Raw genomic sequence first — 20,942 nt, 5'->3', positions numbered from 1 at the left:
AGCCCGTGACATCATCCTGGTGAAAACGTGGGAGGTGATTTTTCTTCTTTTTAAAAATATTTGTTTCCAAACTTACTATGATAAGCATGTTGGCGAAGGTCACCAAAAAGTTGTGACCACCAGTTGACCCATGATCTGGACCCAGGTGATAGAAGCTCCTTCCCCCTTCCCCTGTCCTTGGAATATGGTTCTGCTTATCTTTCCCAGTTCCAGAAGCAGCTCTAAGGACATAGCCTTGAGGTAATGGTGTTGAAAACACCCACATGGTATATGTGACTGAATCCAGTTAAGGCCTCTTTAAAAACTTTTAAGATTTAGTGGGCAGAAGGAAGGGGAAAATGGGGGGGGGAATCGGAGGGAGAGATGAACCATGAGAGACTATGGACTCTGAGAAACAAACAGGGTTTTAGAGGGGAGGGGGGAGGGGGGATTGGTTAGCCCGGTGACGGGTATTAAGGAGGGCACGTCCTGCATGGAGCACTGGGTGTTATACGAAAACAATGGATCGTGGATCACCACATCAAAAACCAATGATGTATTGTATGGTGACTAACATAACATAATAAAATTAAAAAAAAAAAAAAGATTTGGTGGGCAGGTGCAGGGATCCATTTGTCTTGCTGCTGCCCAAAACAAGCCTGGTGGGTAAGTTCCCTTTGTTTATTAAAACCATCACCTTCCAACCTAGAGTGGCCTGCCTCCACGTTGGGGGCCAATTTCAGATATCACCCAAGAAGCTCCCAGGAAAGTTATGAACCAACACTAGCTTTTTTTATCGATTGACAATTCACGTAACATAAAATTCACCCTTTTAAAGTGCACAATTCAGTGGTTTTTAGTATATTCACAAGGTCGTACCACCATCACCACCCTCTAATTCCAGAACATTTTTCATCACTCCAGAAAGAAATCCTGTACCCGTTAGCAGTCACTCCCCATCCTCCCTCTCCCTGGCCCCCAGCACCACTAATCTACTTACTCTCTCTGTGGATTTGCCTACCAGGATATTTCATATAAATGGAATCATGAAATGGGTGGCCTTTTGTGTCTGGCTTCTTTCACTAGCATGATATCTTCAAGGTCCATCCATGTTGTAGCAGGTGTCAGAATTTCCTTCCTTTTTAAGGCTGAATAATATTTCATTGTATGGCTATATCACTGTGCTTATCCATGAAGCTGTTGATGGATACTTGGATTGTTTCCACTTTTGACTATTGTGAATAATGCTGCTGTGAATACTGGCACGCAACGATCTATTCAAGTCCCGGTTTTCCATTCTTTGGGGCATGCAGTGGAATAGGAGTGGAATTGCTGGACCATATAGTCTATATTGAGTTTTTGAGGAGCCACCACACTGTTTTCTACAGTGGCTGCCCCATTTTATATTCCCACCAGCAATTTATGAGGGTTCCAATTTCTTCACACATTGTTAACACTTTTTATTGTCTGTTGTTGTTCTTTATTACAGCCATCCTAGTGAGTGTGAAGTGGTATGCCATTGTGGTTTTGATTTGCATTTTCCTAACGACTAATGACTCTGCGCACCTTTTCAAGTACTTATTGGCCCTTTTCTATATATTTATAGAGAAATACCGATTTTCCCTCTCTATATATAAATATTTTTAGAAAAATATCTATTCAAATCTTTTGCCAATTTTTAAATTGGGTTATTTGTCTTTTTATTTTTGAGTTGCAAATGTTCTTTACAGATATTGGATACTAGACTCTTATCAGATAGATGATTTCAAGTACTGTCTCTCATTCTATCAGTTTTCTTTTTTCATTTTCTTGATGGTGTTCTTTGAAGCACAAAAGTTGTTTGTTTGTTTGTTTATGGTACAAACTCACACATTTATTAGTGACCAAACAGAGAAACTGGAACTTTCCTTCCTGAGCATACAGGATAAAAACAGATGCCATCATGTTGAGATTTCTTGCTGTCAGACACCCACTCCTTTTTCTTTGCCTTGGAGCCTCTTTTACCCTCCTGGGAAGACAATATCCTATACACCAGTCCAGACTGCTCCCACCAAGAAGGAAGGAAAATTATACAACATCAGGACACTTATCCAACCCGGACTGTGTTCATTTTATTGCCTTTGCAAGGTTTACAAACAAGAAATGTAGATCTAGGTGTTTCTTTCCCTCTGCTCCTCGAAAAGCTCATCTATGAAACCCTGAAGAATGGTTCCAGGCCTAGAGGGCTAAGGACATGAACACCAGGGGACTTCATACGTGACGGGGGTGGGGAGTCAACTCTGGCCCTCACCTTGGCGGGCTCAGATGTGTCCACGGCGGAACTGGCATCGATGTCAGCTGATTCTGCCTGGCCAAACTCTGCACGCTGCAGGGACAGCTGCATGTCATAGGCGATCTGCTCTCCTGGGTCATACTGCTTAGGTCAGGGAGCCCGGTGCGGCCAAACTCCTGCTCGCTGACGGTCATCTTCAGCAGAGCGTCGTCTGAGTCTTCAGCGCCAGCTCTGGCGATCCCCGCCTCAGCCGCGGAGGCTGCAGCTGCCCGCCGGGCCTCCTCCTCCTGCCACTTCCGCGGCTCTTCCATAGAGACACGGAGGGCCGGGGCTAGCTCAGGATCGGCACTGGGATCCACTCCGAATTCAAAGTCACCGGCACCACCTTCACCAGCCATAACTGGAGAACTGATGAGGGCGTCGGCCGAGCTGGGCCCAGGGGGTTGCTGCGGGTCTTAGAGTGACAGACCATGTTGACAGCGTCTTGTTGAGCCTGCAGCCAGGTGGGTAAGAAGTCCCCATTCCGCATGTACTCACTGTTGTCCACGCAAACCATAGTGCTTTCCAACACCATCTTGCCACCTTCCTCCCTCCCCGACCGGTTCTTCTAAAGTTTTTAATTTTTTTTAAGGATTTTATTTACTTATTTGAGAGAGAGAGCATGAGTTAGGGGGGAGGGGCAGAGGGAGAAGCAGACACCCTGCTGAGCAGGGAGCCCGATGCGGGGCTCCATGCCAGGGCCCTGAGATCATGACCTGAGCTGAAGGCAGACGCTCAACCCACTGAGCCACCCAGCGTCTCAAAAGTTTTTAATTCGATTTGATTGATTAATGGTGCTTTAGATGTCATATCTAAGAAAGCACCTACTCCAAGGTCAAAGAGACTAACTCGTATGTTTTCTTTGACAGTTTTATAGTCTCTTACATTAGGCCTTTGATCATTTTGACTTAATTTTAGTCAAGGGGTCTAAATTCATTCTTTTGCATGTTAGACATCCAGGTGTCCCAGCATCATTGGTTGAAAGATTATTATTTCCTCACTGAATTGTCCTGACACCTTCGCTGAAAATCACTTACCCATAAATATATGGGCCTATTTCTGGATTGTCAAGTCCATTCCATTCATGGAACCACATTCTTGATACAGAATACCACTGCAGCTTTTAGTAAGTTCAAATCGGGAAGTGTGACTCCTCCAACTTTGTTCTTTTCCAAGATTTTTTCGGCCATGCTGAAGCATGAATTACTTTTGTAGAAAGAAAAAAAAAATCCTATTTAAATAAATCCTACATATTTAACTCATTCCAATCCCAAAGCCACCTCCTCCAGGGAACCTCTCCCAGACTCTTCATTCAGGATCTGCCTTCCTCTGGACATCTCACTAGTAGAATACTTCTCTTACAGCATCTTGTACTCTCGTGGGGTTGGTGGGATCACCCATCTCACTGAAAGACAAGCTCACTGAGGGCAAGGCTGGTGTCTTCTTTACTTGAAAATATTTCCCATGGCCCCTGTTGAGTATATGCTGTGTGCATAAATGAATGAGTGAACAAATAAATGAACGCTATTGAGTCACTCACATAGTTCATACTCTGATCAGAACCTGGACAAACACCCTTTACAAAAGACTTAGGAAATGCATTCATTAAATTCACGGTTACACCTCTATTGAGAGGTGTAGTCATGTGTTGTTTCACCTGAGGTTTCCATAGCTTATTACAGTCATTACAATGCTTGTCAATAAGAGAAAATTGTGCCAAATTACTGGAGGAATTATGTGTGAATTGCATACTCAGGCATTCCACAGCGAGGGCCTGGCTTCAATCAATACTGCAACAATGACAGGTCTTACTGAAGCATCAGAACTTGCTTAAACTAAAAGATTATTAGCCTTTGAATTAGCACTCCAAACAGGGCTCTTAATTAATCCGCTAATGATTTTCTTTGTTTAGAGGGATTAGCCCTGATCAATCCTAATACATGCTCCCAGAGCTAGATGCGTGCATTTGTCCCTTCCATGGTCCTTCGGAGAGCTGGGGTTGGAGCCCCTGCCCTCGGGAGCACACAGTCCAGGAGTGGAGCTGGCACACACGCCACCCCTCGGAGTCAGGGGGCCGCGTCCTGGCTCACACAGGGGCCCAGAGCAGGAGGGCAGGAGTCATTCTGGCTGCGAGGCAGGGAGGTGTCAGACCACATCAGGCCTTTGAACTGATCCTGGACGCCTGCCTAGGATGCTGTGAGGTGGAGACTAGGACGGGAGGGTTGCAGGCAAGGTGGGTAAGGTGTTCCCGGCAGATGGAACGGCTAGAGCAGAGGCATGTTCACAAGCACACACAGGAACCCATACACACTCTGGCGCTCAGACGCGTCCTTCTCCCAAGAACCGGGCAAGTCCGAAACTGTCTAAAAGATGTCATTATGTCCACCTGAGTCAGCACACGGCTCAAAGTCCCACCAGGCTCTGGATTCCAGCGGTCCTTTCCTCAAGAGGGCTTTCAATGTCTGCCATCCCCTGCCTTCCTTGCCATCGACGTATCTCTGTCACCAGCTGGACATTCGCCTCAGGGTCCTTACTCACTGCACACTTTGACACTCTCCCGGGAGGCCCGGTGGGAACTGGGCCAGAGGTTACCGGTCCTGACGAAGCTTGGGTGTTGCAAGATGCGGACTTTCCATCTGTCCCTGGGGGGGGCCTTTGGCTGACCGGCCAAGCTGTGGGGGCAGGGAGAGCCTCCATAGCACTGTGGACCGCTGATGGGGGCGGGGGCTGTAGCTTTGTCCCATATTTAAAGCATGGGTTAGAAACAGTCCCAAAGTGCTTTCTTCCATCTATCAATGACAAGTATTTATTGATCACATACCTCTTAAAGTTTTTAATTGGCATATTACAAACATACATCAAGATGCACATGTCATTAGTAAAAAGCCTGATGCATTTTCACCGACTGAACACACCTGTGTAACCAGAACTGGATCAAGACACAGAACGTGACCAGCACCACCGAATTCCTCTCGTTCCCTCCCCAGCACCACCTACCCCAAGGATAACCACTGTCCCGGCTTGTGACAGCATAGATCAATTTTGTCTGATTTTGTACCTTATATAGATGCAATCATATAGTATGAACTTTCTTGGCACTTACTCTTTTTTTTTAATTGAGATGTAATTGACCTGTAACATTCTATTAGTTCCAGGTGAACAATGTAATGATTTGATATATATGTATACATTGCAAGATGATCACAAATCTAATTACCCTCCGTCACCATGCCAACTTACAATTTTTTCATCTTGTAGTGGGAACTTTTAAGATTTACTCTCTTAGTAACTTTCAAATACACCATACAATATTATTGACTATAGTTACCATGCTGTACCCCGTGACTTAATGTATTTTATAACTGAAAGTTGGTACCTCTTGGCCCCCTTCACCCATTTCACCCGACTCCCCAACCCACCCTGGCAACAACGAATCCATTCTCTGTATCTGTGAGTTTTGCTTTGTTTTGTTCATTTGTTTATTTTGTTTTTTAGATTCCACATATAAGTGAAATCATATGGTATCTGTCTTTCTCTGACTTATTTTACTGAGCACAATATCCTCCAGGTTCATCCATAGTATTGACTTTCTCGGCACTTACTCTTTTTCTTTTATTTTTATTTTTATTTTTATTTTTTTTAAGATTTTATTTATTTGAGAGAGAGAGAGTGAGAGAGAGCATGAGAGGGGAAGAGGGTCAGAGGGAGAAGCAGACTCCCCACTGAGTGGGGAGCCCGATGTGGGACTCGATCCTGGGACTCCAGGATCACGACCTGAGCCGAAGGCAGTCACTTAACCAACTGAGCCACCCAGGTGCCCTCTTTTTCTTTTATTGAGGTCTAGTTCACATATAACATTATAGCAGCTTCAGGTGTACAACATGACCCTTCGATATTTGTATACACTGTGAAATGATCACTGCAATCAAGCCTAGTTACCATCCATCACCATACCGACTCACAAATTTTTTTCTTGTGGTGAGAACTTTTAAGACTTACTATTTTAGCAACATTTAAATATGCAATATAATAGGGGTGCCTGGGTGGTTCAGTGGGTTAAGCGTGGACTCTTGGTTTCGGCTCGGCTCGGGTCATGATCTCAGGGTCGTGGCATCAGCATCTGCTTTGGGCTCCTTGCTCAGCAGGGAGTGTGCTTGGGAGTCTGCTTCTCCCTCTCCCTATGCCCTCTCCCTGCTTGTGCACTCTCTCTCTCAAGTAAGTAAATAAATCTTTAAAAAAAAAAAATATGCAATACAATACAATTGACTAGGGGCACCATGCTTGAATAAATAGATTGGTCAAGGATTCTAAAGAGGGTGTTTGAAAGACTGACTCTCATAAGGAATAGGGACCCACAAATGTAAAACGGAGCCGATCATGTGTATTGGGGTGTAGTCTCTATTCTCCCTGGGAGGAGGGAGAGGGCAGGTGGCCTGGTGGAAAGTGCTCTGGTCTGGGAGTTGGGAACTTGGATTCAAATTTGATATTTATCAGCTGTGCCACCTTGGAAAATCTCTTTCCCTCTCTGGACCTCAGCTGCATCCTGTAGGGTTGGCATGGATAATAATATCCTACCTTTTCACCATCAAAGACACCGTCTGTTATCTATTCCTACCCCCTACTAGTGCCATGGACATCATGCTTTGAAAAATGTTACCAACCGAGCGGACCACATGTAAGTAATGATTAATTTGTTCCCTCATTTTTCGTTACTGGAAGATGTATGGAGCAGACTCAGATCTGTAGCAGATAGAAAGCGGTGCCAACCTGGCTTGATGGAATTCCAGGAAAAAGCAGAGGCTCTTTATGGCTGAGTTACTTGATGGCAGCTTCATGTCAGGGAAATGTTCAAAGGCTGGTGCACCTGATGAATTATAGTGAAGAGCTTGAGAACCCCCACCCCAGCCTTCGTGAAGCCCTGGACGCAGGAACCACTGATGAGACAGGCCGTCACCAGCTTTCCTTCCGGCTCTCATGAGCCAAGGGACTGGGCGTTGCCCAGCTGCTGCTAAAATTGACTGCAGAGTTGTGGAGTGGGGACCTGCTCCCCTGAGGAGGGCCTCCTTCCCAGGGTGACCTCAACCCCCAACCCCACTCTGTGTCCACAGCTAGACAAGTCCTCAGGGGCTCAGGACTCACGTTGCTCCCGGGGACTGTTGGGAAAGCGCTGATGGAACGTGAATCCCTGGAGCAGTGTGCTAACTGCCCTCTGCAGCTCCAGGCAGCCCCCACCAGTCTGGGGAGAGAATTCCAGTGTGCTCTTCAGGACTGTGACCTGCTGCCTCCTTCAGGGACTGCCTCCTCCTCCAGTCCTGGCTGCTCAGACTCAGGCTCTGGGGCCTCACTCCACTTTGTGCACCCTCAAGAGCTCTCTACTTTCCAGCCCTGCCCCCATTTCTGTCCCTGACCCCAGGATGGGATGAAGCCTGCTTGAGGACAGGACTCGCGCTCGCTGATGGGGTATAGCACCACACCCACGAGAGATCAGAATCTGTCCAGAGCTGGGGGCAGCGAGGGAGTTGGGAGGGGTAGAATTTGGTCAAAGAGAGCTTCTTGGCAAAGACGTGACTGTGGAAGGAGGAGGGGGCAGAGCTAAACGGAACGAGGTGTTGTGGGGGGTCATTTGCCTCAGACGGTCTCCATGCAGGATTCTGGACAGGATGAGGGTGTACGGGGCACCCAAGGAGTCACCCCTACAGGAATGAGGTAACCAGAAATTCTCTAGGGGGCAGTGGCCGTGGTGGTCATGGTGAGGGCAACATGGTGTGGAGGCTCTGGGCAGCGGTTTCAGAACTCAGCACACCTTGGTTGAACCCCAGAGATGGTTGTTATCACCTTGAAGATGGCCCCGAACTCAGCCTTCAACAAGCACTTTCAGGGAGGCTGGGAGGTGTGAAGGGTCAGCATCACCCAGGGAGCTTTCTCAGTATGTAGGCGCCACTCCTCCCCATTCTCACCCATACGTAATTCAGACAATATGACCTCCAGGGAGGTTGACAGTTGTATGGTGAAAAGCCATCCCGGTAACTCTGATCCATCCCAGACACTGTCTTTCTACCCCCCGAACAACTGTCCAGGGATGCCATCGGAAGAGGAACAAGACACTATTCCTTTGAACTAATTAGACCACCAGTAGCTCAGCCCAGCCCAATTCAACCAACTAGTACATTCACTCAAGACATTTTTATTGAGCTTCTACACTGGGCCAGACCCTAGGCCCCGTGTTAGAGACCTAAGACCCAGCTCTTGTACCATCCATGGTGGGGAAGGCAGGCCAGAGCAGAGACGTCACAGTGTTGTGATGGCTCTGTGATAAGGAAAGCCCAGAACACTCTAGGAACACCTAGGAGGGGCAGTCTTGGATCATTCGGGAAGGCTTCTTGGGGGAAGAAAAGGATGGGGCCAGGAGCCAGCCGGGAGGTGGAGAAGGCCTTTCAGGAGGAAGGTACTGTGTGCACAGCCTGGAGGCTAGAACAGAGACTATTCAGGGAAGTACAAGTAGTCCCAAGCTCAGCCTGTGTGGTGTAAGAAGATTTGGTGGGGGGGGGGGGGGGGGGGGTGGGGTTTTTCGGGGGGGGGGGGGGGGGGGGGGGAGTTTATCCTGTGGGGGGATGGAGTGCAGGCAGGGAAGGGTTCTGGGGAAGACTACAGGGCCAAGGTTGCTCTGGGGAATAAAGGGGCCTGGAAAGAGAAGTCTGTGGGGTCAGGGGATAGATACATTTGCTGTTTGGGGGATCAGAGCAAAAGATGCTGAAGGCCTGAATGAAGAGAGTGTCCATGGGGCCAGAGAAGAGGGCCTGGGTTCCTCAGAAACACAACTCCAGCTGTGGCTGACCCCTCCTGAGAGGCCTGCTGCCCCCATGCAGCAGGGGCCCCCAGAGGGGGTTGTTCTGGAAGTCTTGTATCCAGGCTTCACCATCTGAGCTGAGTCCATGTAGCCATCCAGCTTTTCCCTGCTTTTTCATCTCTCTGCTTCTCTTCCCTCTCTCCCTCCCCGGCCTTCCTGTTTCCTCAGCTTTGTCCTTAAACCTCCTCTCCACCTGCTGGAAGCCCAGCTCTCTTCCTGTGTGGGGAAGATCCACCCATACCCTGCCTTTCTTTCTTCGGAAACACACATTTCCCCCCTCCTGACAAGGCCTAGCCTGGAGGCTGGATCCCAGCTCCCCCCTCCTCCTTGGGCATGGAGCACCATCTGTTATCCCCTCCCTCATCCCTCTCTCCAACTGTGTATTCTTCCCCAGCTGCTCCCATGAGCCCTGAAACCCCCTCTGGCCTCCCCTTCTGTCTCCTCTCCCATTCGCTCCTACCCACTGCTTTTGGCTTCGGCAACTGCCCCAGAAACTTCTTCGAGCCATCCCAGAAGCACCTCAACATCCAGACCCATCTCATCATTTCTCTCCCAACCTGCTCCCCATCCAGGGCTCCCCATCTTGGTAAAGGGCAGCAGGGCCCAACTACACACCTGGAGTCACTCTGTCCTCGTCCCTCCCTCGACCCCACATCTCACCACCCACCAAGGCCCCTGGAAGCTCCTTTCTAATGTGCCCAGAACCCACCTTTATGCTCTGCTAAGTGCCCAGCACTTACCCTGCAGGTTCTTGGTTTATTCTTTCACACATTCGTTCAACAACCATTTCTTGGAAAGCCCAACTGAGGCAGCCCCAACTGACGCGTTCACGAGTCCAACTCAGACAGACAGCCCACTTGCCACCTGACTTCCCTCACCCTAATACCAGTGATTGACCTGAACTCCACCCTTACTGACCAACTCTGTCTTACCTCCTAAGCTACCCGGGAGTTTGGCTGTTCCTTCTCGTTGCCATGCCTGGTTTCTGCAGCCTCATCCTGACTGTCCGTGGTGATTGGATGAGTTGTGGTGCTCATGAAGGCTCAGTGTGGCAGTGGCAGTAATGGGGAAACCATCGGAGCTGGCGCTGCTGGGGGAAATGACTTGATCAGATTTCCCTTAGGGACGTTTATTAATCTATGCACTCAATAAACATTTATCAAGCATCTACTGTACGCCAGGCACTAAGCTAAGTCCTAGGGATACAGCAGGAAGCCAACCATACACAGGTTCCCTTTTCTCTCCAGAATCTTACAGTTTAGTAGGGGAGACATTCATCATATAAACGTCATAATTATGACCAAGACAAGTGCTCCACCAGGGTGGCCCATGGTGGTCAAGCATGTAATAGGGGGCTTGATCCTCTCTGTGGAAGTCACGTTTACACTGAGATCTGAAGGATGAACTAAAAGAAGACAGGAGGGATGAGCATCCCAGGTAGCAGGAACAGCATGTGCAAAGGCCCTGGGGTGGGGGTGGGGGGAGTAGAAGCAATAAATGGAGCAAGAATCCCACACAGCACACCCTTTTGGTTTTTAACTGTAAAATAACATAACACAAAATTTTCACCATTTCAACCATCTCAAAGTGTGCAACTCAGTAGCATTGGGTAAATTCAGTGTTGTGAATCTCCAGTTTCAGAATATTTCATTAAGCCCACAAGGAGACCCTATACTCATCAAGCAGTCGCTCTCCCTCCCCCTTCACCCAGCCCCTGGCAACCACTCATCTGCTGTATGTCTCTATGGATTTGCCTCTTCTGGACATTTCACATCGGTGGACTCACCAGTTTGTGGCTTTTTGTGTCTGGCTTCTTTCCCTCGGCAGTAATCTCAAAAGGTTCATCCACGTCATTGCACGTATCAGTGCTTCACTCCTTTTTATGGCTGGATCATACTCCATTGTGTAAATAGACTGCATTTTGCTTATCCACTCATCTGTAGACGGCCATCTGGGTAGTTCCCACCTTTGGGCTATCGTGAATGGAGTTACTATGGACATGTGTGCACAAGTTCTTGTTTGGACGCCTGGTTTCATCTCCTTTGGATAAACACTTAGGAGTGGAATTGCAGGGTCACGTGGGAACTCTGTCGAACTTTTGGAGGAACAGCACACACTGATCATTGTGCTCGTGTGACACGACTTAAATTCGAGCTGTGGCAGTAAGACGGGGGCGAAGGTGACAGCTGAGAGGAGACACTGTGATTTTCCAATATTTTCAGTTTCTTTTCATGTCCCGTCGTTCATGTTGTTTAACATGGAGGAGAGGGGCGCCTGGGTGGCTCAGTCGGTTAAGTGTCTGACTTTGGCTCAGGTCACAATCTCGGGGTCCTGGGATCAGCCCCGCATCAGGCTCTCTGCTCCGCGGGGAGTCTGCTTCTCCCTCTCCCTCTGCCCCTCTCCCCACTCATTCTCTCTCTCTCTCTCAAATAAATAAATAAATTCTTAAAAAAAAAAAAGTGGAGGAGAACAGGCTGGGAAAGGCCATCTAATAAACTGCCCCTTGGACTGAGAAACCGGCCCATAGAGTCGACCCTGCCAGGCAGGGGATCTTTGTCAGTTTTGTTCCCTGACGCATCTCAAGCCTAAAACAGTGGTTGGCACACAGCTGCTGCTCAGTAACTGTTGCTTGAATAAATAAATACAATGACCTGTTTCAAGTGCCCTAAAATCCTAAGAAAATGGACATTCGTCAGCTAGAACCAGAGAGAATGGGCCAACATTGCAGCCAGAAGGTGGGTGGTTAAATAAGGAAAGGACTTCCCAGAGCCATGGGCCCTCAGCCCCTGGGGAAGTGAACACGCACCACGTGCAGGCACTTTGACGTTTGTTTACCTGGACGCTGGGAGAGCCTGTGCGGCTTTGGATCCCAGAGCCAGGCAGCCTAAGAGGTGGAATCAGGATCCACCCCCAGGCCGCTGGACACCCAGGCCTTGCTCCCTTAGTGGGGACAGCAGTCCCTCCCTCCCAAGGTCAATGCTCAGCTCTCAGCTGAGCATGCCTGGGGTGTGGTCAGCCTGAGGGACTTCCAGGGGGCCCTCAGAGGTGCTATAGGGCGTCCTCAGTCCTCCCTTCCCCCAGCAGAGGCCGGAGGGAGGAGGATAGGATGGCAGCAGAGCATGAAAATTGGAGGCTAGTATTAAATTGCAGCAAAATGAGCAGAGGATTAGGTGCCCCACCTGGACCCACCCCAGGAGAATACCAAGGCCTGGGCTGGCTCTCGTGAGAAGCTGGCAGGCCCAGTACCAGGTGGAAATCTGGCTGGATGAACAGGGGTCACGAGGAGGTAGCCGAGGCCACAGGCAGGAAACACAGTTGTTTTGGCTGAGGTCTTCCTGGCCAGGGCCCCGCCCCACCCCCAGGCCTGGGCATCCCACATTCACAGAGCTCCTCTTGGGTTCTGGGGGCAGAGCTGGGGGGGGTCAGAACCAGGCTGGGATGCCATCTCAGGACCCTGCCTTCAGGGACTGTGGGGGAGAAGGGGGATAAGAACGCACCAAACACCCAGGATTCTGGGGAGTGGGGTGGACAAGGCTCCCTTGATTAAGTCAAGGGAGGCTTCCTGAAGGAGGGTGAAGGGTGTAGGGCTGGGTTGGGCTTCAGGAAGATCTGAGTTTGAGTTATGACTTAGCTATTTCCTAGCTATTTTGACCTTGGGTAAACAGTTTATTTTACAAACATTCTTTTGAGCGTCTACTATATGCCAATCACGTGCTAAGCAGTGTGACTACAAAGATGAATTTGATACAGTACCTGTCCTCAGAGCTTAGCAACTCAGCCAGAAGCATGTTCTGTGCTCTCATGGAGGTGAGGCAGGGGGCTATGGAGTGGGGGCAGAGGAAGTGGTAGCCAGCTTAATGTTCCCGAGCCTCTCTTACCCTAATCCTTAAAATGGGGTTGGTACCCACTTCACCACACAATTGAGATGACCGGGTGAGAGGAGTGTGAGCCCAGCACTTCACGCAATGGACGTGCAGGGCAGGCCTCAAGGAGAGGTGTGAGGCCGACAGAGGCTGAGGCCCGGGAAGGACACGAAGGGGTGAGGCGCCGGGGAGGGAGGAAGGTGGGCACGATGGCACGGTGGGGAGGAGAGGGACCCGGCACAGAGTCTGAACCGGGTTCTGCAAGTTACCTAGTCACTGGAGCCCACAGAGCCCTCACTGGAGGCCGGCACCCGGGAGCCAGGGTGGTTTAGCTGCCGCTGTTCTGAGTGGGGAGTTAAACAGGTTTGGGTGACCTTTGCGAGCAAGGTGGTGGGGCGCTGCCCGTAACCCTTCCAGCTCATTACCACCACCCCTTCCCTGGTAATGACCCCGGCATGCCCTGGCATTTGCAGCCCCTCTCTATCCCTGTAGGGCAGAGACACAGGCTCTCCTGGCCATCTGGCGAATACTTTCCCACTCTGCCCTCGAGCCCTGTGGGAGGAGCCCCCCAGGGTGGGTGGAAGCCCAGGGAGCCATGGGGCCACTGAGGCACCCTTGAGGGACACCTGGGTGGCTCAGTCAGCTAAGCATCTGCCTTCAGTTCAGGTCATGGTCCCAGGGTCCTGGGATGGAGCCCCACGTTGGGCTCCCTGCTCAGTGGGGAGCCTGCTTCTCCCTCTGCTCCTCCCTGCCCCGCTCTTACTCTCTCTCTCAAATAAGTAAAATCTTAAAAAAAAAAAAAAGGGCACCCTTGGCTCTTTGGGGCCTCCAGCCTGGCCGCCTCCCCCAGATGTCATAGGGGATGAAGCCGGGGACTAGGAGGAGTTCAGTCAAGGGAGGAACAGTATGCCCTCCTGCAGCCCCCAGCCCCAGCTGGTCTCCCTGCTGCTAGCACCCACAATGGCTCCCAGCTGCCCCCTGTAAGGAGGCTTCATTAGCTTGCAGCCTGGGCTTCTCCATGCTGCAGAGCTAGCTGTATTGGTCCCCATTAGGCAGTTTGTCCAGCCTTCCCCACTCACGCAGCAACTCCTGCTGCCCCAGCTTCCCCGGTGTTCGCTCGGCTTTTGTGGGACTCCCCGAAGCAAATGGGAACTCCCTACTTCACGAGGCAGGGTTATTAAAAGGTCTCCCTGCCCCCAGCCCCTTACTCACACCTGATCCTTTTCAAATGAGGACAGACTTGTTCCTGACCCTTCCTTACCCCACCAGAGCACAAATACACACTCCCCCTTTCCACCCAGGCTCTGAGTTCTCTCCTAAATCAGGTCCCTAAAGAATGCCATGTGGCTGCAACATAGAGGGTGTGGGACAGGGTGCAGGGAGGGGGGACAGGGGGGCTTGGAGGGACAAGAGCTGATGGTTTTGCTCATTTATTCCCTTGATGAGCATTTATCAAGTACGTATAATATGCCAGGCCTTGTACTAGGCCCCGGGGGTGCAACGGGGAGCAAACCCAGATAGGGTCCCTGCAGTCTGGGAGTTCACAGTCCAGGGGAGGAGTCAGACATGAGCAGATCATTACAAGCCTCTGAGTGATACGAAAGGGCAAGGCACACCATGGGGTGGTCCTAGAAGTGCGTGTTACTGGGGCTACGGGAAGTCTTCCCCAGTGAGAAAGTGACTTTTGAGCCAGGGTCAAAAGCAGTATTTTTCAAACTGTGAGTGGCAACCCATTAGTGGGTCATGAAATCAATTTAGTAGTTGTGACCTAAATTGCTTTTTCAGTGAAATAGAATAGGATTTTAAAGCCTCAGAATGAGGAAATATTGTTTGGGAAATAGAAGTTTCAGCTATCTGGGCGCCTGGGTGGCTCAGTCGTTAAGCGTCTGCCTTCGGCTCAGGTCATGATCTCGGGGTCCTGGGATCAAGCCCCACATCGGGCTCCCTGCTCTGCAGGAAGCCTGCTTCTCCCTCTCCCCTCCCCCTGCTTGTGTCTCTCTCTGTCAAATAAATAAATAAAATCTTAAAAAAAAAAAGTTTCAGCTATCTATGGCCATATCCACATCTATATTATCCATCTACCTACTGAGATCATGTCTGTGGGTTAGGGTATCAAGTGTGTGTCTTCTTGCAAGCCTCTGTCAGAAAGGCTGGCGAGCCACTGGCCCAGAGTTCAAGGAAGAGGTACCCACGAGAAAGTGCTGGTCACACGTGTCCCAGGCAGAGGGCACAACACTTATCAGGACCCAGAGATGATGGGCTTGGAAGGAGGATGTGCCAAGCTCAAGGTCCTGCCTTGTTTTGTGGGCAGTGGGGAGCTCTGCGAGGCTAGGTGAGATCCCTGGGCCCCACCCCATGGGAAGGAGACAGAGGGCTGGAGTTGCAATTGTCCCTGCCTAGACCCTGGCCGTGGCCATTAGGACTGCCTGGCCTTTGAGGTGGGGTTTGGAGGACAAAGGCAACCAATCAATGGAGGTAAAGCCTGAACTTTTTTTTTTTTAAATTAAATTCAGATAATTAACATATAATGTATTATTAGTTTCAGAGGTAGAGGTCAGTGATTCATCAGTCTTGTGTAATACCCAGTGCTCATTACATCACTTGCCCTCCTTAACATCCATCACCCAGTTACCTCATCCCCCACCCCCTCCCCTCCAGCAACCCTCTGTTTCCTATGATTAAGAGTCTCTTATGGTTTGTCTCCCTCTCTGATTTCGTCTTGTTTTATTTTTTCCTCTCTTCTCCTATGATCCTCTGTTTTGTTTCTTAAATTCCACATATCAGCAAGATTATATGATAATTGTCTTTCTCCGATTGACTTATTTCGCTTAGCATAATGCCCTCTAGTTCCATCCACGTCACGGCAAATACCAAGATTGCGGGGTTTTTTATGGCTAAGTAGTATTCCATTGTATATATGGACCACATCTTCTTTATCCATTCATCTGTTGATGGACATCTGGGCTCTTTCTATAGTTTGGCTATTGTGGACACTGCTACTATAAACATTGGAGTGCAGGTGCCCCTTCGGATCACTACACTTGTATCTTTGGGGTAAATCTCTAATAGTGCAGTTGCTGAGTCATAGGGTAGCTCTATTTTCAACTTTTTGAGGAACCTCCACACTGTTTTCCAGAGTGGCTGCACCAGCTTGCATTCCCACCAACAGTGTAAGAGGGTTCCCCTTTCTCCGCATCCTTGCCAACATCTGTCGTTTCCTGACTTGTTAATTTCAGCCACTCTGACTGGTGTGAGGTGGTATCTCATTGTGGTTTTGATTTGTATTTCCCTGATGATGAGTGATGTTGTGCATCTTTTCATGTGTCTGTTGGCCATTTGGATGTCTTCTTTGGAAAAATGTCTGTTCATGTCTTCTGCCCATTTCTTGATTGGATTACTTGTTCTTTGGGTGTTGAGTTTGATAAGTTCTTTATAGATTTTGGATACTAGCCCTTTATCTGATAAGACATTTGCAAATATCTTCTCCCATTCTGTCCGTTGTCTTTTGGTTTTGTCGAATGTTTCCTTCGCTGTGCAGAAGCTTTTTATCTTTTTTTTTTTTTTAAGATTTTGTTTATTTACTTGACAGAGAGAGACACAGCGAGAGAGGGAACACAAGCAGGGGGAGCGGCAGAGGGAGAGGAAGAAGAAGGCTTCCCGCTGAGCAGGGAGCCTGATGCAGGGCTTGATGCAGGGCTCCATCCCAGGACCCTGGGACCATGACCTGAGCCAAAGGCAGACGCCTAACGACTGAGCCACCCAGGCGCCCCAGAAGTTTTTTATCTTGATGAAGTCCCAATAGTTCATTTTTTCCCTTGCTTCCCTTGCCTTTGGAGACGCATCTAGCAAGAAGTTGCTGTGGTCAAGGTCATAGAGGTTGTTGCCTGTGTTCTCCTCTAGGATTTTGATGGATTCCTGTCTCACATTTAGGTCTTCTATCCATTTTGAGTCTACTTTTGTGTGTGGTGTAAGGAAATGGTCCAGTTTCATTCTCCTGCATGTGGCTGTCCAATTTCCCCAACACCACTTGTTGCAGAGACTTTTTTCCATTAGAAATTCTTTCCTACTTTGTTGAAGATTAGTTGGCCATAGAGTTGGGGGTCCGTTTCTGGGCTCTCTATTCTGTTCCATTGATCTATGTGTCTGGTTTTGTGCCAGTACCATACTGTCTCGATGATGACAGCTTTGTAACAGAGCTTGAAGTCCGGAATTGCGATGCCACCAGCTTTGCTTTTCTTTTTCAACATTCCTTTAAGCCTGAACTTCTGTATCAGACAGACCTGTATCCATAGCTCATTTCCTCCACTTACCAGACTTGTGATCCCAGACAACTTTTACAACCTCTCTCTGCCTTAGTTTTCTCCTGTATAAAATGGGGCTAGTGAGACTCAACCCCAAAAGTCCTTGTAAGACTTAGTCTGAAACCCAGCTGTCCCCAGGTCTTCAGTCCTCTGGGTGCCCCCTTCGCTTTCAAATAGAATAGGGTTGCCAGATTTAACAAATAAAAATACAGGACAACCAGTTAAATTTCAATTATAGATAACAGATAACTTTTCAGTGTGAGTATGTCCTAAATATTGCTTGGAATATACTTATGCTAAAAATGTATTTGTTATTTTTCTGAAATGCAAACATACTCAGGCATTGTGTATTTTATCTGTAACCCTATGTAGAAATCCAATGGCTTACACCTTGTCCCCGAACTGTACGGACTTGACACCCTACAGTACTTCTCATGCCTCCTACGGGGCTGAGCCCCAGTCTCCCACCCCTCCGGCCACTGCTGCCCGGAATTGCTCTCTTTGCTCTGTTCCACTTCACCTGGCCAGGGATTGGCCCTGTCGCTTTTCCCTCATTCCCTGAAGTCCCAGCCTCACAGGCTGTGGAGTGTGACCCACTTTTACTGCCCTTGTGGGGAGAATGGAGGGCATTTGCAGCTCAGCTCAGAGCAGGAAACACACCTTTTGTCAACTGTCAGACAGCACCTCCTGAATTCTGTCCCTGCACTCCCTCATGGGGCATCCTTGCTGGCCCGGCTCCCCACACACACCTTCTTCCTACCTCCGCTTTTCCAGGGTCTCAGCCCCTCCTTCGGGCCACCAGCAGATAACACACACACTCATATTTTCTCACGAAACAACAGCCAGCTGTCTTATAGGACCTAGGAAAGGAAGAGTCCCAGAGGTAGATGAAACTGTGTTATGTCTGATTACCGAGACCAGGGCCACATGATTGCCAGTCACATGTGAAGCAAGAAAACACGTGTGGCAGAGCCTACGGAAGGAGTGTCTGAAGCTTGGGGAAAAATTCTGGACATGATCGCGGACACTCTTGTAGGAAATGGTACGTCTCTACACTCCTGATGGCACAGAGGGTGATGCCGTGTAGGAAAACCCTGAGTGCTCTGAATCAAAAAGAGATTTAAGAAATGTGGACTCCGAATGTGAAGACATTTGGGGACTATCTTACCCAGTTTGCTTTACCGATCATTTCCTTTTCGATAATTGCAAAAGAGTGATTTTGACTTAAAAAAAAAAAACCAACCAATATCTAAATCAATCCGAAAGATTTCTTTCATTAGATACAAACCAAAATTGGTAAGAAAGTATTTCTTGGGTCGTTTTCCTTCATGGCTTTTTTTTTTTTTTTAAGATTTTATTTATTTATTTGAGACAGAGAGAATGAGAGAGAGCAAGCACATGAGAGGGGGGAGGGTCAGAGGGAGAAGCAGACTCCCTGCCGAGCAGGGAGCCCGATGCGGGACTCGATCCAGGGACTCCAGGATCATGACCTGAGCCGAAGGCAGTCGCTTAACCAACTGAGCCACCCAGGCGCCCTCCTTCATGGCTTTTTAAAATTATTTTTAATTATGGCAAAATACACATAACATAAAACCATTCTAACCATTTATGACTACACAGTTAAGTGGTGTTAGGTACATACACATTTTTGTGCAACTGTTACCACAATCTATCGCCAAGAAGGCATTTTTGCAATACTAATTAGTGATGCCTCATACGATTGATGGCACCTTGGACCTCGTGAGACATGGCGTCGTGGTCACCGTAGACAAAATGCAGTCCTCGCCTGGGGGAGCTCCACTGCCCACTAGGACCCACAGCTTGAACTCCACCTCCCACACCCTCCCACCCCGGGCTCTGGCAGGTACACCTTCTTCCTCCCTGGCTCAAAAGGAATGCACAGCACACGTAGGGCCCAGTCATGGTTGTTGCTCTCCCCTCCTCCCAGTCCTGGGCCCAGACCCGAACGTGAGTAAGTCTGAATCTCTCTGGACTGCAGGTTCTTATCTGTAAAGTGAGATCCGTAGGCTAGATGACCTTTAAGATCCCACTGGGTTCTAAATTTATGACTGTGACTGAATGACCACACACACACACACACACACACACACACACACACACACACATTTGGGTTGGGAATTAATGGGTTTACAGAAAGAAACCGTGACACTTCTGGGTTTATGGGGAGGTAAGAGATTTTCACTTGACGAGGTGAGGGCAGGTCCTGCCCAGAATCAGGGGTCAGCAGGCCACTCCCTCTCTCCGTCTCTCAAAATCATAAACACCTTGACCAAAGAGGAGAGACCAGAAGGGGTGCATGGTCCGTCTAAGGGCACACAAACGGCTTCACTCTGCAGTCTCCGATCCCTCCCAGACTTCTGTTCCTACGACTGTGACTTGTCTGGGGTCCTGCTGGACAGGAGGTAGAGCAGGGTCTGGAGCCAATCCTCCTAACTTCCCTCTGAGCCTGACCCTGTGTTTGGGTCCCCAGGAGAGGGAACAGGGCCAGAGGGATGAGGGAAGAGCAAGGGGAGTGGGGCCTGGGGACTCCCAGATCCCAGGCCAGGGCAGCACTGATGGTGGGAGGTGGCATTGCCCAGAGGCTGGGCTGAGTGGGCAGCAAGGCCAAAGAGTCGCTTCCGGATCATTGTGGCCTCCCTAAGCCTGCACAGCTCACTGCCTCACAGAAATGTCCTCCCCATGTGGCTTGGGTGGCTCTGAGCTCCAGGGGGTGCCTACAACCTGTCACAGCTTCTGGGACACTCTATGTGAGTTTAGGGAGACCTTTTCTCCTCCTCCGAGTACTCAGAGTATAAATAAATAACGCTATTAATAATAGCTGATATTGGGGCGCCTGGGTGGCTCAGTCGTTAAGCATCTGCCTCCGGCTCAGGTCATGATCCCAGGGTCCTGGGATCGAGCCCCGCATCGGGCTTCCTGCTCCACGAGAAGCCTGCTTCTCCCTCTCCCACTCCCCCTGCTTGTGTTCCCTCTCTCGCTGTGTCTCTCTCTGTCAAATAAATAAATAAAATCTTAAAAAAAAAAATAGCTGATATTAATTGATGGTTGACTGTGGGCCAGGTGAGGCTCTGAGCACTTTACATTATTTCATTTAATCCAAACCCCAACCCCATGTAGGTTTATTATCCCCTGTTTACAGAGACGGACAAGAAGGGGTAAATCACAGAGATGGACCAGGGTGATGCTGGAATGGAAGCTGGAAGCTTCCTCAGGCAACTGCATGTCGATCCCATCACCCAGGACCAGGGTCCCCCTGCCACTGACACCACCCCCTCCCTCCAGGCTACGGGAGCTGCCTTTTGGCTGGAGATCCAGGGAGGACATGAAGCTTAAGAACTTCTGGGTAATTGACTACAAGAAAGTGAGCCCAGAAGAGACGAAATCTTTATGCCTTGGAAGGTTCACCTCACAAGCCAACCCGTTGTTTTCCATCCCCTTCAAGAAGGAATAATTGAAGGTCAACAACAGGAAGAACTTCCCAATCGCTAGAAGGAGTAGCATGGACATCCTCCCTCATGGTCAGTCTTGGGTGAGGTGTTGTCCCTGCCTTGACCAATAGCTGGAGTCAGAGGGAGGGGGTTTGGCATCATCCCCTCAGAGAAGCCCCACTCACAGAACCA

At 49.3% G+C, this 20,942-nt stretch overlaps 1 pseudogene; it reads right to left on the bottom strand.

Annotated features, from left to right (window-relative positions):
* Positions 1–2,129: 2,129 nt before the first annotated feature.
* On the bottom strand, positions 2,130–2,825 carry LOC110593563 (annotated as a pseudogene).
* Between the last annotated feature and the right edge of the window lie 18,117 nt (positions 2,826–20,942).

The sequence above is a fragment of the Neomonachus schauinslandi genome, chromosome 5 (assembly GCF_002201575.2).
Source record: "Neomonachus schauinslandi chromosome 5, ASM220157v2, whole genome shotgun sequence".
In the NCBI taxonomy this organism is placed as follows: Eukaryota; Metazoa; Chordata; class Mammalia; order Carnivora; family Phocidae; genus Neomonachus; species Neomonachus schauinslandi.
Note: the sequence above shows the minus strand (reverse complement) of the source record. Positions and strands in the feature narration are given on the sequence as shown.